General features: G+C 37.4%; 1 non-coding gene and 1 pseudogene across 1 annotated transcript; both read left to right on the top strand.

The window, feature by feature from the left end:
* The first annotated feature begins 1783 nt into the window (after positions 1-1783).
* Positions 1784-1879, top strand: LOC138821725 (U6 spliceosomal RNA; annotated as a pseudogene).
* A 14145-nt stretch (positions 1880-16024) lies between these two features.
* LOC138821702 (U6 spliceosomal RNA) lies at positions 16025-16131 on the top strand. The gene has a single exon (XR_011370192.1). It is a non-coding gene; the product is annotated as a U6 spliceosomal RNA (small nuclear RNA).
* The last annotated feature ends 1534 nt before the right edge of the window (positions 16132-17665 follow it).

Genomic DNA, 17665 nt, shown 5'->3' with positions numbered 1-17665 from the left:
TTTTCTGAATTACATTGACCTCTAAGTCAAGTTTTCTGGGCTTTGGTAGACCAATTATGGATCTATCCTTCAAGGAACTTTTTTTTGGCCCACTTATGTTGAAATAAAATCTTTCATTAATCAAAGGGGAGGGGTGTTAAATATAATCTCATGATACTTTGTGAACTCGAAGTTGAATGTTTGAATTAAAGTACTTTCTCTAAAATTTTGTTATCTCATCCTTCATTTTAAGTTGCCTTGCATTTCACAATTGCTTACTGCTAATTCCTGCATCTCAAGGAATTGGGGCTCTGAAATATAGGAAATGAGAAATTGTTATGGGTCTTCAATTAGTTTGTGTTGACATGTTGCATGGGTCTTGGTGAGAAGTCTTTCCCCTGTTAGCTGATGATGCAGGTAACTGGGACCTGGGATCCTAGGACACATGGGTACTGCAGAAGAATAATGTTTTTTAGACATCTTAGCAAAATTTGGGTATAATCAGTAGGAATCCTTCAGAAATATGGAGAAAAACATTTTGGGACAAGCGAGTGAAAGCAATAAACAGAGCAGCAGAGTAAAATCCATTATAGATTAGAGAAAAACATTGTTTTTTTGCCATGTGGATTAAGAAGACCAAGAACAGAATGCATCACAAGTTTATACTAAAGATATTGCATAGATATTTTATATTCTAATCCATATTTTAAACCTAATTATTTTTATTCCAATTCTATTTATTGTAATAAATAAATATCAATTAATTTGTCAAATTTTCAACTAATTCTAGTAAATTTCACTGTGTGAAATATAAAATCAGCACATATAAATATAAAATATATAACTATATATACTATAATTAAAAGGCACACGTTTTGCATTGTTCTGTTGTAGTTACTGTATCAATGGCAAATCTGTTTTAAAGTATTATTCCATTATCTCTACCTCAGTGTTTGATAGAGTTAGACCTAAAGCTTTACCATATGTAGATTTACAGCATAGGGGCAATAGGAAATACTGTGATTAAAACATTATCAATTTAATGCCTAATAAGGAGGAGAAACAGATGGACTTCTCCTGCAACTATGAAAATATTTGGTGATAAAAAGGCAGTAGTGTAAGTTCCTGCCTGGTTGGATGATAGACAGGCCAGGACATTAAGTAATCATGCATACCAACAATTTTTCACCTTCTTGGCTTCAGCTATTTTTGAAATGGAAGGTATAACAAACAATTATATTTTGATAAAATACCTTCTAGTCTGAACAGTTCTGTTAGAACTGTTCAACTCTCTATGATCCCTTGTAACCAAGATTAGTTTTGTTCCAGTAATACAATCTATGCTGTCAGGGTAAGATATTCTGGTTGGTCTGTTCCCACATGGAAGAAGGGTAAAGGCTCTTGTACACATTTGTGCCAGTAACTCCTCATTTGGGAAAATGTCAGCTGAAGAAGTTTAGAAGTAGCTCTTAAGCAATGCTTACTTTGAATCCATTAGGTCCACATAGCTAACAAAGTTGGATAAATAAGTACTTGAAAAAGCCATCACCTTTGGACCTATCTATAAATAATTGAGTGTACGATCAAATTCCAAATTAAAACACTTGATAGTCTTTGAAAAAAAATGCAAATGTGAGCAATCGATTGATCAATATAATTTTTTCCACTATTCACAGAATTTTAGGGAAATATGATCGATAGCATTGTTAAGAACAATAAGCTTTCCTTGTTACTACTAGGCACCCATAGATATAAGCTTGTATAAAGATTGCATCATTAACTGCTTAAATTTAGAGGATAGTACATGCTTCAGCAGCATGTATACCGAAATTACAATGCAGAGATTAACATGGCACTTGCACAAGGATAATATGAAAATTTGAGAATATTCCATATTTTTCATTCTTCAGATGCAAGAAATGATAAACAGTTATTAAAAAGTTGATTACCAAATTATAACAATACACGTAATTCATATAATTAAATTTAGTTTGACATCAGCGTATTAAATCTTCACCTCAGAAAGACGTTTACATAGCATAATCTTTACAAAACTCTTCAAATTAGACAACATTTTCATTTTATCCCAAAGAAAAATAATATTAAGACCTAGAAAAAAAAAAGGAATCAAACAGTTTCTATATGGAATGCAATTGGAAAGGACACATTAATGAACCTATATATTATAAAATAGTGTAGAATACGGAGTATATCTAAGAGAAAATAAAATAAATTATGAACATTATGCAAACATAGAATATAGAATATTTTAAAATATACTTTTTCAGACAAGCTCCAGAAATATTTTAGTTTCTTTACTACTCATTTCAAAAGGTAAGTTAAAATTATTTCTGATTAAAAAATCACAAACTCTGAAGAAATCATTATATATGTATACAAAAAACTATTGAATACATTTTGACATCCAATGCAGGCAATTCACTTGGAAGAATTCCGCGGAATCCATGAATTTTTACAGTAAAATATTGGTGTTGCCGGGCACTGGTGGCTCATGCCTATAATCCTAGCTACAGAGGAGGCTGAGATCTGAGGATCATGGTTCAAGTCCAGCCTGAGAAGGAAAGTCTGTCTTACTCTTATCTCCAATAAACCACTAGAACACTGGAAGTGGAGCTGTGGCTCAATTGGTAGAGCACTCACCTTGAGCTGAAGAGCACAGGGACAGCTCCCAGGCCCAGAGTTCAAGCCCCATGACTGACCAAAAAAAAAAAAAGATATTGCTCTTATTTGGATTGTGAAAATATTTTGTAGGGACACAAAAGATGGACTTGCATTTTTGAAATTTAAGAAACTTAACCCGACCATTAAGACTTAGGTGAACAATTTGTACAGCCTTCCACATCATAGAGGTAATGATACATACTTATCATTTGGGCAATATCAAATGCAGTTATTTCTATGTTGTTCTTTAGGCCTGGTTTTATATAATGGTTCAAAAGAAGGAGATCAAGCATATCTTTGCTATCTCAATTCTCAGCAGCAAGATGTAAGGGGGTCAAGAGGCCTTAACTTTGGGCATTGGTATCTGTATCATAATGAAGTAAGAAAGAAGCCACTCTGCTATTATACCACGTATATGCACTGTCCAAGGGTGTCCAGTCATCTAAAGTTATTGCATGTGCCGCTTGAGAAAACAAATCACTGGCAATGTCTAAGTGTCCACTGTAGGCTTCTCGATGAGGAGGGGTATACTCATCATCATCCCTACTATTAACATGAGTGGCCTTTTGGGAAAGAAGTCTCCACACTGTAATAAGCCGAATATTTTTGGCAGCCTAATGAAGAAATTTGCTTGGATCCTTCTCCACTTTTTTTTCTTGCAATTGATATCATTCCTTACTTTTTTATCTTGTTCTTCATATTCCTCAGAATTGCCTAACCAGAGACTTTCAGTGCCAGTGGGAATGAGGTGTCCATATATTTCCCTAATAGTTCACATTGGTTGAACTGGTCAGAAATATTGGGCGATTTTTCTGCATTTGTTTATTCACCATGATTTATTTTCTCTTTTTCAAATTTTACTATTCAAAATTATTCTAATTGGAGAGTAGGGAATTGATGGAGAGCAGAGGAAAGATTTTCCTCCGTATTCAAATGTACACACTGAAAATGAGGACCAGTGATTTCTTCATGTGCAGCTTACTCTAGGAATGAGAAAATAGGAAATAATGCCTTCTATATAAATGATTTGGGAAATGGCAGAGCAAAAAGTGAAATGCTGCAACCAAAAATATAAAAGCAAAATAAATTAGGATTATTATGGAGTAATCATATTATCTATGAGAATCAAGAAAGGGAGAGACAATGATTGAGACAGATGTGTAATGACCTAGCTTGCCACAAAATCCATTCCTCTGATCAATTAATAGAGCAAACAAAATATTTTTTTTTAAAGATGGGAGTTCCGGGAAGATGGCTGAGGAGAAGCTGAAGGCTAAACAAGCTCTCCCATAGAAATCAGTTTTAGAGTTCCAGTGAACAGTCCTAAGCCAGAGAATCACACCAAGTGTGCATTCATAGGATAGAGAGTTAGGCCAGAGAGAGAAAATACAGGCAAGGAGACAGCTCTGAGCACTTGCCAGCAGCTGCTTCAGCAGCGGCAGCGGTGATGGCGCAGACTACAACTGCCATACCTGAATCACAGAGAGTCCGGGACAAAGGAGCCAGATGTGGCAGGAGAGCAGATTCAACTCAACACCAGCAAGAACCGACAAGAAGACCAATTCATCAGCAGTTCGCAGACCAGGGACGACCAGGAACCAAGACTCGGCATGAGTAGAAGCCTAACATCCCCACCCCTTCTCAGGGAGCAGAGGAGGGAAGAGCACCCCTCCCCCCCCCAGTACCAGAGATCACCATCTTGGATACTGACAAAGCTCGCCAGAGCTGCTAGCTCCAACTCACGCCTTGGAATAAATCTAGAGTCATCTAGCAGATCACAAGAGCCTAAACAAACCTGCCAGACTCAGCTCCACCCAGGAAAAAGTCACCCAGCTCTGGCGCCAGCCCCAGGAGTGGCTTTCTCAACCAGGTAATCAGAGCCAGAGGCTGCGCATCCCTTTAGCAGTTTCGACAATCAATTGAAATTCAATAAACAGAAACCCTGAGAGTTGCTCCAGGCTGGGCTCTGTGAGTTTCTCACAAACCAGCCCCCAAGAAAAGCCACTGTTTGCTGAAAGGCCTCAACTCTACCCTGAACCTAGCCTCATCACAGCATCTCCAAACTCGAGGAAAAAGCCATTTCCCGCTTTTGTGATACTCAAAGCACATCTCCCTCCCATTGGACTAACCTGGGAGGAGGATCGCAAAATATTGGGGAAAGCAAAGCATTTTTCTGCCTGTTCAAGAAACTGAATTAAGTAACCAACCAAGCCACAGGAACACAAGCAGACCAGAGACTCCAACAAGAGGCTGGTTACAGACTCAAGGGAGATACAGGATTTTTCCCACCCTTCCAAAAAAATCAAAGAACTTTTTATTTTGTACCTTTTATTAAAAAATTTTTTTCTTTCTGATGGAGGCTTTCATGCATGTGTTTCTAACGCATTTATAAGATTATTTCTTTGTTGCATTGTATGTCCCTCCCCCACAGTGTAACCCCCACTTTCACTATATTTGATGTCAGTATAACATGTGGAGGAGATGGGGACAAACAAGTCATTTAAGGATTCAGGTGGACCTGTTGCAACAATGAGAAGTACAAAATGTCATGTCAAAACCAGCTTTACAATGTCGGTGTGGGGGGGGAGGGGGGTATAATTGGGTGGAGGGAGGGGGGAGGCTGGGAAGGGAGGTGAAGGGTAAACAAAGGAGGAGGCTGCAATGCTTGGTAAGAAATGTATGCATTATCCTGCCCATGTAATTGTAGCCCCTCTGTACAGTATGTTCTCAAATAAAATAAAATAATATTAAAAAATTTTTTTTCTAAAATTTTTTTAAAGTTTAATTTTTACCTTTTTTGAAAAAAATTGTTTTCTAGTAATTTTTTTTCCTGTTAGAATTTTATTTTAGGGGTATAAGTGTGTGTGTTTTTTTCTTTTTTTTTTGTTTTGTTTTGCTTTTTGTCTAGCTCTACTGAACTTCTGATTTTTTTCTTACCATCTTATCCTTTTCTCCTGTTCTTCTCTTTCGTTCTTCTTTATGTGACTTAATTGCTGTTCTGCACATCCTCAGATAAACCCATAGTCGATTATTAGACCTTATTTCCCATTGTGTACACACTTAATCCACAAATTTATTACTCAAATTAAAAACTCTTAGACTTAAATTTCTTAATAGCAGTACTACCTCTTTATACCTACATAATATTTTAAGTATTTTTATTTTTAAGTTTTTCACATCTCCTTTATATCCCTCCCCTTCTCTCATTATATTCATGATCTTCTCTGGATAGTTTGTTTTTCAAACTGAATAATATTTTTTTAATTTTTTACCTTTCTATTTTTTTCTGGTCTCTTTTTGTTTCCTTTCTCTTTCTTCTTTTTTTTCTCTCTCTCTACTTTCATCCTATCCAACCTATTTCCTGCTTTGAGATTAGAACTTAGTTAACACTCCCTGTGCCTTCCCACATCACTCTATTCCTATTTTTTACCCACATCTCTTCCTAAACCTAATAATTTCTGGTTCACCAAATTCTTATATGGGGTTCATAGCACATTAATATACAGTTGTTTGATCGTGAATAGATGTTTCTTTTGAACTAGATTGTATCTGCAGACTATTGACTGTGCAAATACAGACTTTGCTTGATTCTTGCCTTAAGGTAGTGTTCTAGCACAAAACTGGTGTTACTTTCATCCCAAATGGGCTGAATACACCGGAAAAACACAAGAAAAATGGAAAGTCCGGTATCTCAACCTGTACTCATGGTAATTAGGGGACAGAACAGATATGAATAAAACAGAGGAAAGTTCCAAAATAGCTCTACAAACACGGATGGCAAACTTGATATATGAAAACATTGAAAACATACAAAGGACTCTGTATGAGCGTGATAGGGAGAGAAAGGAGGCAATCCAAAGGTTTTTACAGGAATATCATGAGCATGAGGAAGCTACTCAAAAACTGATACAGGATTTTCGTGAGCAGCTTGAGAATACCCAAAGAGAAAGGCAGGCATGGTGTGAGCAGGCTGAGAGCACTCAAAGAGAACTATAGGAATGGCATAAACGTGAGGAAGCTCAGCAAAGAGTAATACAGGAATTGAGAGAGCAGGATGAGAAAACACAAAGATCACTAAAGGCATTCATGGAATCCATTAACAAAGAGCTGAAGGAAGTCAGGAAGACCACCAATGGAATGCTGAATGGAACCCAACAGAAGGAATGGGAGTCCAAGGAAACCATAACAAATCAACTAAATGATTTGAGAATAAACACTGCACACCAAATTAAGGAAGTAAAAAAGTTCATACAAGATCTAAAACAAAGATTTAACAAAGAATTTGAAGCCATCAAAGCTGATCAACCAGAAGGAAAAGAAATAAAAAACAAAGTAGAAAGTCTCGACAGCAGGTTAGACCATGCAGAAGATCGAATCTTGGGGATTGAAGACAGCCTAGACATTATAGAGAAAGAACATACAACCATCCAAGACAAGTTCAAGAAATAGGAGAGATCTATCCAACACTTGGAAAACTACATTAGAAGGCCTAATCTAAGGATAATGAGTGTAGAGGAGTACCTAGAAACAGAAGTTAATGATCTAGAAAATTGGTTTAACAGGATCCTATCAGAGAACTTCCCAAACATGCAAAAACATAGGCCTATTGAAATCAAGAAGCTTTTAGAACTCCAAATAGACCAGACCAGGATAGGACATCCCACCCTCACATTATAATCCACACAGGATCAACCCAGACCAAGGAATAGATCCTTAAAGCTGTCAAGGAGAAAAGATTAATCACGTATAAATGGAAACCAAGTAGAATCACCTCAGATTTCTCAGCAGAGAAAATCGAAGCAAGAAGAGGCTGGAATGATGTATGCAATGCACTACAAACAAACAAATATCAACCAAGAATACTGTACCCAGCTATACTCTCCTTCAAAACTGAAGGCCAAACAAAAATCTTCCATAGCAAAGAAAAATTGAAACAATACATCTCCACTAAACCAGCCCTACAAAAGATTCTTAAAGATGTCCTACACATAGAAAACCAAAAAGACCACAATAAAGGCCAAGAAACAGCACCCAAACTGAGAATCCAAGAACCATAGGAAGAACCTAGTATCCTCAGCCCCCAAGAAGGTAGATAATATGGCAGGAACTCCCAAATACCTCTCAGTCCTATCTCTTAACATTAAAGGAATTAACTCTCCAATTAAGGGACATGTCTAGTTGGATTAAAAAACACGATCGTTCTTTCAGCTGCCTTCAGGAGTCACATCTTGCCCATAAAAACAAACACATTTTCAATGTTAAAGGCTGGAACAAAATCTACCAAGCAAACGGCCCACATAAACAGGCGGGAGTTGCAATCCTAATTTCAGAAAAAATAGACTTCAAATTAAAATTTGTGAGAAGAGATAAAGAAGATCGCTACATAGTGATTAAGGGATCTCTCCTTCAGAAGGATATTACAATTCTAAATATCTATTCGCAAAACAACAGAGCATCCAAATTTATCCAAGAAACATTACTTTCCCTCAAATCTCACATAGATCCAAAGACATTAATTGTTGGGGATTTTAACAAACCATTCTCCCCACTAGATCGATCAACTCGGCCAAAACTCAACAGAGAAACCGCAGATCAAAACAACTGCATAGATCAATTAGATTTAACAGACATCTACCAAATATATCACCCAATAGCATCAGAATACACGTTTTTATCAGCAGCACAAGGAACATTTTCTAAAATAGAACATATTTAAGGCCACAAAGCAAACTTGTCCAAATTCAGAAACACTGAAGTTATACCTTGCATTCCTCAGACCACAAGGGAATAAAATTAGAGCTCCACACCAAAAGCCACCAAACAAATTCCGGTAACACCTGGAGGGTGAAGAATACACTGCTGAATCTCGAGTGGCTCAAGGAAGAGATTAGAAAGGAAATTCAAATGTTCATGCTATTCAACCAAAATGAGCACACAAATTACCAGCTCTTCTGGGACTCAGCAAAGGCAGTACTCAGACGCAAGTTTATAGCTCTGAATTCCTACATCAACAAATTGGAGAGATCTGAAACCAACAATTTAATGAGATATATGAACCTCCTTGAAAAAGAGCAGCAAGATAAACCCCAATCCAGTAGATGGAAAGAAATAATTAAAATTAAATCAGAATTAAATGAATTAGAATCCAAAAAAAGCTATAGAAACAATCAACAAAACAAAGAGTTGGTTCTTCGAAAAAATTAACAAAATTGACAGACCCTTAGCAAATCTTATCAGAAAAAGAAGAGAACACACCCAAATAAGTAAAATCAGAGATGAGAATGGAAACATCACCACGGAAACAACCAAGATTCAGAACATTATAAGGGAATACTTCTCAAAACTTTATGATAATAAGTTTGAGAACTTGGCAGAAATGGACCTTTTCCTAGCAAGTATTGACATGCCAAAACTAAACCAAGATGAGTTAAACCATCTTAACAGGCCCTTATCAAGCACTGAAATAGAAACAACAATAAGAGATCTCCCAGGTAAGAAGAGTCCAGGACCAGATGGTTTTAAAGCGGAATTCTACAAGTCCTTCAAAGCAGAGAACACACCAAATACTCACCAACTCTTCAAAGAAATTGAAAGAGAAAGCTAACTACCGAACACATTCTATGAAGCCATCATAACCCTCATCCCAAAACCAGGTAGGGACTCATCAAAGAAAGAGAACTATAGATCCATTTCTTTGATGAACATTGATGGAAATCTTCTCAACAAAATTTTGGCCAATCAACTTCAACAATTCATCCCAAAAATCATATACCACGATCAAACAGGATTCATTTCAGGGATGCAAAGCTGGTTTAATATACGCAAATCAATTAATATTATTCACCACATGAATAGGAGCAAGGATATGAACCACACTGTTATCTCAATAGATGCAGAAAAAGCATTCAACATGATCCAACACCCCTTTATGATGAAGGTTTTGGAAAAATTAGGAATCCATGGAACATTCCTCAATACAATAAAGGCTGTATATGGCAAACCTACAGCCAGCATTATACTTAATGTTGAAAAACTAAAGCCATTTCCTCTTAACTCAGGAACAAGACAAGGATTTCCACTCTCTCCACTTCTCTTCAATCTAATATTAAAATGCCTAGCTACAGCAATAAGACAAGATGCAGAAATAAAGGGGATCCAAATACGGAAAGAAGAAATAAAACTCTCCTTCTTTGCAGATGACATGATCTTGTATTTAAAGAATCCCATAGAATCCTCTCCCAAATTACTCAAGCTGATTCAAAACTTTGGCAAAGTAGCAGGGTATAAAATTAACCCCCCAAAATCAGTGGCTTTTCTGTATGCCAACAATGAGAAAAGTGTGGCTGAAATTAGGAAAGCAACTCCATTTGTAATAGCCACACACAAAATAAAATACCTAGGAATTAACTTAACTAAAGAAGTGAAGGACCTCTATGATGAAAACTTTAAAAAGGAAATCAAAACAGAACTTATAAAATGGCAAAACTTCCCATGCTCCTGGATTGGAAAGATTAACATCGTGAAAATGGCAATACTTCCCAAGGCCTTCTACAAATTCAACACGATACCTATAAAAATTCCAACCTCATTCTTCAAGGAAATAGAAGAGTCAATACAAAAATTCATATGGAACAATAAAAGACCCTGAACAGCAAAAACAATCCTCAACGGAAAGAACACTGCTGGAAGAATATCAATACCAAAATTAAAACTCTACTATAAAGCCATAGTAATCAAAACAGCTTGGTACTGGCACAAGAACAGACCTCAGGACCAATGGAATAGAATTGAAAACCTAGAAATGAACCTACAGACCTATAGCCATCTAATCTTCAATAAGGGTGCTAAAATAATAGAATGGAAGAAAGACAGCCTCTTCAGTCAATGGTGCTGGCAAAATTGGTTAACTACTTGTAGAAAACCAAAGCTAGATCCTTATACTTCACCCTGGACCAGAATCTACTCCAAATGGATCAAAGACCTCGAAGTCAAAGGCAGATACTCTGAAAACATTACAGGATGGAATAGGAGAAACCCTAGGTCTCCTTGGCTCAGGAAGAAATTTTCTGAATAGAGACCCGGAAACACAACAAACCAAAGGAAGGTTGGACAAATGGTATTGCATGAAGTTGCAGAGTTCTGCATGGCAAAGAACATTGCTTCCAAATTCAATAGAAAGCCCACGGATTGGGAGAAAATCTTCACTAGCCAAACAACAGACAAGGGTTTCATATCTAAAATATACTTGGAACTCACAAAATTAAATTCCCCAACAACAAATCCTCAAAGAAACAACTGCCCAATAAATAAGTGGGCTAAAGACTTAAAGAGAAACTTCTCTGAAGAAGAAAGAAGGATGGCCAATAGACACATGAAGAAATGTTCAACATCCCTAGCCATAAATGAAATGCAAATCAAAACAACATTGAGATACCACCTCACCTCAGTTAGAATAGCAAAAATAAAGAACTCTAACAACAACAGATGCTGGAGGGTGTGGACAGAAGAAAACCTTACTTCATTGTTGGTGGGAGTGTAAACTTGTTCAATCACTTTGGAAAGTAGTATGGAGGTTCCTCAAAAGACTCCACATAGAGCTCCGCTATGACCGAGCAATCCCACATTTGGGCATTTACCCAAATGTTTACAAACAAGACCACACTAAAGCTACCAGCACAACTATATTTATTGCAGCATTATTTACCATAGCTAAGGTATGGAACCAACCCAGATGCCCCTCAGTAGATGAATGGATCAAGAAAATGTGGTATATATACACAATGGAATTCTATGCCTCCATCAGAAAGAATGACATTGCCCCATTTGTTAGGAAATGGAAAAACTTGGAAAAAATTATATTAAGTGAAGTAAGCCAAGCCCAAAGAAACATAGGTCCCATGCTTTCCCTTATTTGCAATAGTTAGTATATGTATGAGTCAAGCAGAAAAGGTAGGATAAAGTGATGTTAGGAAATTAAACCCTAACATATGTATTTAAAAGTTTTTTTTTTCTTTCATGCATTTGTTTCTAACGCATTTATAAGATTATTTCTTTGTTGCTTTGTATGAACCATCACCACAGTATAACCCTTGCTTTCACTGTATTTCATTTCGGTATAATTTGTGGAGGGGAAGGGGAAAACAAGTCTTTTAAATAGGGATACAGTTGGACCCTTTGTAACAATGAGAAATACAAGTTCCCATGTCGAAAACGAACTTTACAACTTTGGTGGGGGGGAGGGGGTAGGATTTGATGGGGGGGCAGGAGGAGGCTTAGAAGGAATGGGAAGAGGAAACAAAGGAAGTGGCTACAATGCTTGATAAGAAATGTACTCATTATCTTGCCCATGTAATTGTAACCCCTCTGTACAGTTTTTTCACAATTAAAAAATTAATAAAAGGTACCAAAATAGTACTTTGCTTTTTTGGGGTGCGATGGGAAGATTCTGTATCTCCCTTGTGTCCATAACCAGTCTCTTTTTGGAGTCTCTGGTCTGCTTGTTGTGTTTTATTTTCCTGTAACTTGGTTGTTTTCTTAAGTCAGTTTCTTTGAGTAGGCAGAAAAATGCTTTGCTCTATCCAGGATATTGTCATCCTCCTCCCAGGCTAGTTCAATGGGAGGGATATATGCTTCGAGTATCCCACAAGAGGGTGATGGCTGTTTCTTCTAATTTGGAGATGCTGTGATGGTGCTAGATTCTGGGTAGGGTTGAGGCCTTTCAGCAAGCAGTAGCTTTGCTCTGAGGGGCTAGCTTCTGAGGCAGTCACAGAGCCCAGCCAGGAGCCATTCTCAGGGTTTACTGTTACTGAATTTCAATTGATTGTCTAGGCTGTTGTAGGGAGCGGCAGCTTCTGGCTCTGTTTACCCAGTGAAGAAAGGTGCTCCTGTGGCTGGTGTAGGCCCGGGCTGGGTGAATTTTCCCTGGGTGGAGCTGAGCCTGGCAGTTCAGGTTAGATTCGTGTGACCTGATAAATGACTTTTTGTTTTCATTCAAGGACTGAGTTTGAGCTAGCTGCACAGCCAGGCCTTCGCCAGTGTCAAAGAGGGAGATCTCCGGTAGTGGGCAGGGAGGGGTTGCCTTCTCATCTCTGCTCCCTGAGAAGGAGTGAGGAAGTCAGGCTTCTACTCACATAGGAGTCTGGTTCCTGGGTCATCTCTGGCCTGCGGTCTGAAGGATGAAGATGTCTGCTCTTTGTCAGTTCTTGCTGGTGTTGAGTAGAATCCTCTTGCCTGCTGTGTCTGGTGCCTTTGTCCTAGACTCTCTGTGTTGCAGGTATGGTGGCTATAGCCACCACCAGCCCCGCCACAGTCACAACCATGGCTGCTGGCAATTGCTCAGATTTGTCTCCTTGCCTGGATTTTCCCTATCTGGCCTAACTCTCTGTACTGTGGTGGCACACTTGGTGTGATTATCTGGCTTAGGACTCTTAACTGGAGCACTAAAACTGCTTCCTATGTGAGAGCTTGTTTAGCTTCCAGCTTCTCCTCTGCTATCTTCCCGGAACCCTAAATTTAAATTTTAAATGACAAATTCCTTTCAAATCCTTTCACTCAGGCACAGGTATGGATAGATAAGTGATGTGGGCAGAATCAGAATTATTCAGAAGGTTGTAAATGGATGTTTACCGAATTTTCTCTAGGCTGGGCCATAGAATACATACTGTCCTAATTAGTAAAAGTTAGGCTTCCAAGGTTTTCTGCATATAAATACTCCATCTCCATCAAAATTTTGACTACCAAGGTATTAGTCCCTGGTCACTTTTTTTTTTGTCGGTCATGCGGGCTGAACACTGGGCCCTGGCACTGTCCCTCACCTTTTGAACTCAAGGCTAGTGCTCTACCACTTGAGCCATTGTGCAACTTCTGGCTCTTTTCTGCTTATGTGGTCTTAAGGAATCGAGCCCAGGGCCTCATGCATGCAAGGCAAGTACTCTACCACTCAGCCCACCTTCCAGCCCCTCCATCAGCATTTTATTAGAGGATTATTCAAGATTAGCTGTATGTTGATTGATAGTGACTGATCATGACAGAAAGTTGAGGGAAAACCATCTACACTTCAGTGAGGTTCTGATTTGTGCTTCACAAACTGTTATGAAAGCTCTACATGAGAAATCTAGCACCTGCATTTCTAAAAAGTCCTTGGTTGTTACATTTTCTGATATTGTCTCAATTCAAGTAGTTTTCCTTGAAGTTCAATACTATTCAATGATGCTGTATTAGCTCCTTGTTACAATTTGCAGACGTCTTTTTGATGAAATTTGTGCTTTTCAAAATTGCTCTCCAAATTCCATCCACAAACTGCATACAAAATTTATCTGAAAAAATTTGTATCTGTTTATAGTGCATACACTTTAATTTTCATTACAAACATAGAATGTAGTAAAAATTCTCATAGTAATTATACTGCACTAGCATGTGGGCAGATTCTAATGTAAATAATATACTGTGTTCATGTGCAGTTTTTGAATATCCAAAGTAATAAGCCTATGGTCTAAAACAAATACCTTACTTATATTGAGTGACAAATACAATTTCATATAAGCACAGAAGTTTTTCTTGTATCTTTTTTTTTTTTTTTTTTTTTTTGTCGGCCGTGGGGCTTGAACTCTGGGCCTGGGCGCTGTCCCTCAGCTCTTCAGCTCAAGGCGAGCACTCTACCACTTGAGCTACAGCGCCACTTCCGGTTTTCTGGTGGTTTATTGGAGATAGGAGTCTCACGGTCTCTCCTGCCCGGGCTGGCTTTGAACCGCGATCCTCAGATCTCAGCCTCCTGAGTAGCTAGGATTACAGGCGTGAGCCACCAGCGCCCGGATCTTGTATCTTTTTAACATATATTTTTATTATAAATACTGTACAGAGGGGTTACAGTTAAATAAGTAAAGTAATGAGTACATTTCTTATTGAGCATTGTTACCCCCCCTCCTTTGTTTTTCCCCTACCATCCCTTCCCTTCACACCTCTACACCACCCCCTTTCACCCATCCTCTGGTAGAGTGTCTTGTATATTTCATTGTTACATAGGTCAACCAGTATCCTTATATCTTAAATGAAGAAATTCTGGCTTAATTTATGCTGATTCTATTTGTGTAGACACATCTAAAATCACTGGCCATGTCCAAGAGCACATAAATGAAATGCCATCATTTTTTTTGTCAGTTGGTATAATTGTGTTCTACATATTTAGTGACAGGTTACAAATTATTCTCAAACTTTAAAACATTAAAAATACTTTCTTTTCTCCTTATTTTATTGGCCAGGAAATCAGCAAGACCTTAGTCAGCATTTCTCACATAGGAATTTTCACATGGGTTAGTTAAATGCATATGTAGAGTCCAGTTTTCTGAGGACTCACTCATCTGCCAAGGAATTCATGGTGGTTGTTGGAAAAAGAGCTCAAGTAAGGATGCCATTTAAATCCTTATAACATTACTCTTTTCCAGGGTATTCTCCTGCCACTTTGGTTGTTGAGAGTGTCTACATGAGTAAGCATTCCCTGAGGAGAAGGGAGACACCATATGACTTATACTTACTGAGGTTTCCAAGTGACTTGCTATCACTTGTACTGCATTTTGTAAGTCAAATCTCACTAAAAATACGTTTTAAGAGATAAGAGGAGTGATAAATTAACTCTTAGGGACAAATACATCTTCAACATATATTGTTCCAAGTATTCCGTTTAAGTCATATTCAACAACTGGTGAAACTTGTGTTGGCTGAAATTATGTGTCTTTCTCCATATGTGCATGTATACATGTCTATATTTATGTGTGTGAATAGTAACATACATGTGTACATTATGGCTTATATCATCATTTATTCCTTGCTAACAAATAAAGTAAGGAATCCCTAAAGTTTTAATAGAAACTGTGTAGTTAAAATCTTAACTCTTCACTCTGCCTCTTTACACAAAGACTTTGCAACTTCTCATTAATAAAGTTTCCATAAACTCTGAAATGTACATACTTAGTACTTAATGTCTGCTACCATAAATCTTAAATACTTTACAGAAAAGTTGTATACCTGCCAAACAGTCCTATTTTTGGCATATATAAGCACAATCCCAAAATTAAGCATATTTAAACATCAAAACTTTTAATAAAACTTAACAGTTGCTGCAATGTTCATTTTGACAGGTGCTTTGCATAGAATAATTGAATTCTTCCTCCTACATATCTCTTGAACTACAAATATCTGGAATTATTTTGTTTTTGACATGTCTATCTTGGTTTTATTCTTAAATGTGTGCTTATATAAGAAATACATGATTCTAAAATTTCACAACTATTCTTTTGAACTTGCTTTTTGTTGAATTGTCTAGTTTAATAAAATCAATAAAATTTTACTTTATGTATAAAAATGTTCTGTGCTCAATTTAGCATCACACACACTAACATTGGATTGATACATAGAAGATTAGCATGCACCCTGTACATGGATGACATGCAAATTCTTGGAGCGTTCCATATTTTAACAACAACAGATGCTGAAAGGTATGTGGCCACAAAGGAACCATACTGCATTCTTGGTAGGAGTGTAAACTTGTTCAACTACTTTGGAAAGCAGTATGGAGGTTCATCAGAAGACTCCACATAAAACTCCCCTATGACACATTAATCCCACTTTTGGGGATTTACCCAAATGATCATAAACAAGACCACACTAAAACTACCAACACAACGATGGTTATTGCAACATTATTTACGATAGCTAAGATATGGAACCAACCCAGGTGCCCCAATTAGATGAATGGATCAAGAAAATATGGTATATATACACAATGGAATTCTATGCCTCCATCAGAAAGAATGACATCGCCCAATTTGTTAGGAAATGGAAAAAAAAATATTGAGTGAAGTAAGCCAAGTCCAAAGAAACATAGGTCCGATGATTCCCCTTATTTTCAATGACGAATGTATGTCTGGATAAGCAGAAAAGTTCAAAAGATATGTGCATATAACCAGATAAGATGATGTTAAAGAAATTGAACCTCAAGATAGGGTCACAAGTGGTTTTTTGTTTTTTGCTATTGTTTCTAAGTACTTATAATTTGCAATGTCATTTATTTTGTTTCTTTGTATGTTTCTCCCCACGCTATAACCCCTCTTTTCTCTGTATTTGAAGTTGGAGCACTTACATCTTGTATGTATGCTTCTCTAATTTGGGGAGGGGAAGGGGAAAAATGCTCAAATAGGGATACAGGTTGACCCATTGTAACAATGGATGCACAAGACACTATGTTGAAAAATGAACTTTGCAATTTAGGCAGAGGAAGGAAGCGAGAGGGGAGTGTACTTGTGGAGGTGGGAGGGAAGGGATGGTAGGGGAAATATAAAGGAGGAGGTAAAAATGCTTGGTAGGAAATGTACTAGTTTCCTCCTTCATGTAAATGTGACCTCTCTGCACCGTATTATTACAATAAAAAACATTTAAAAATGTTCTGAGATGGAAGAGTTTATTTCCTCTATTTTACCCATATAATATCATTAACAAAGAAAGTAATGCAGAACACTGATATGAAGGTAATTTGAATAAATGTGCATGTGTGTGTGAATGTGTGTGTATGTGTGACAGAGAGAGATAGAGAGAGTGGCAGCGCGCAAGCAAACACGCATGTGCATGCGAACACACACCATGCATGTATATTGGCGTGCTCAGAGTTTAAAATCAGGGCTTCAGGGTCTTTCTAGGCCTTTCCTGTCTATACTGGTGAGCTACTATATAAGCTGCACCTCAATTCCTGGATCTTTGGTAGTTCATTAAACATTTTGAAAAATAATTTCATTGTTTTTTTTTGGCCCTGATTGGCTCCCAAGTGTTATCCACAGATCTCAGTCTCCTGAGCAAATATTCAGAGTAGATAGGATTATAGGTGTGACCAGCCAACACAAGGCTTTTAGAATAATTTTAAAAATAAAAGAAAATTTACTTCATGGGGGCCTGTTTTATCATCTAATTTGAAAGCCTTTTGGAGTGATTATATGTCAATTTAATTAGTTTGGGAATT

Source organism: Dipodomys merriami, unplaced genomic scaffold (assembly GCF_024711535.1).
Source record: "Dipodomys merriami isolate MVZ:Mamm:240054 unplaced genomic scaffold, mDipMer1.0.p SCAF_93, whole genome shotgun sequence".
Taxonomy (NCBI): Eukaryota; Metazoa; Chordata; class Mammalia; order Rodentia; family Heteromyidae; genus Dipodomys; species Dipodomys merriami.
The sequence above is the reverse complement of the archived record's forward strand: the minus strand, read 5'-3'. Positions and strand labels throughout refer to the sequence as shown.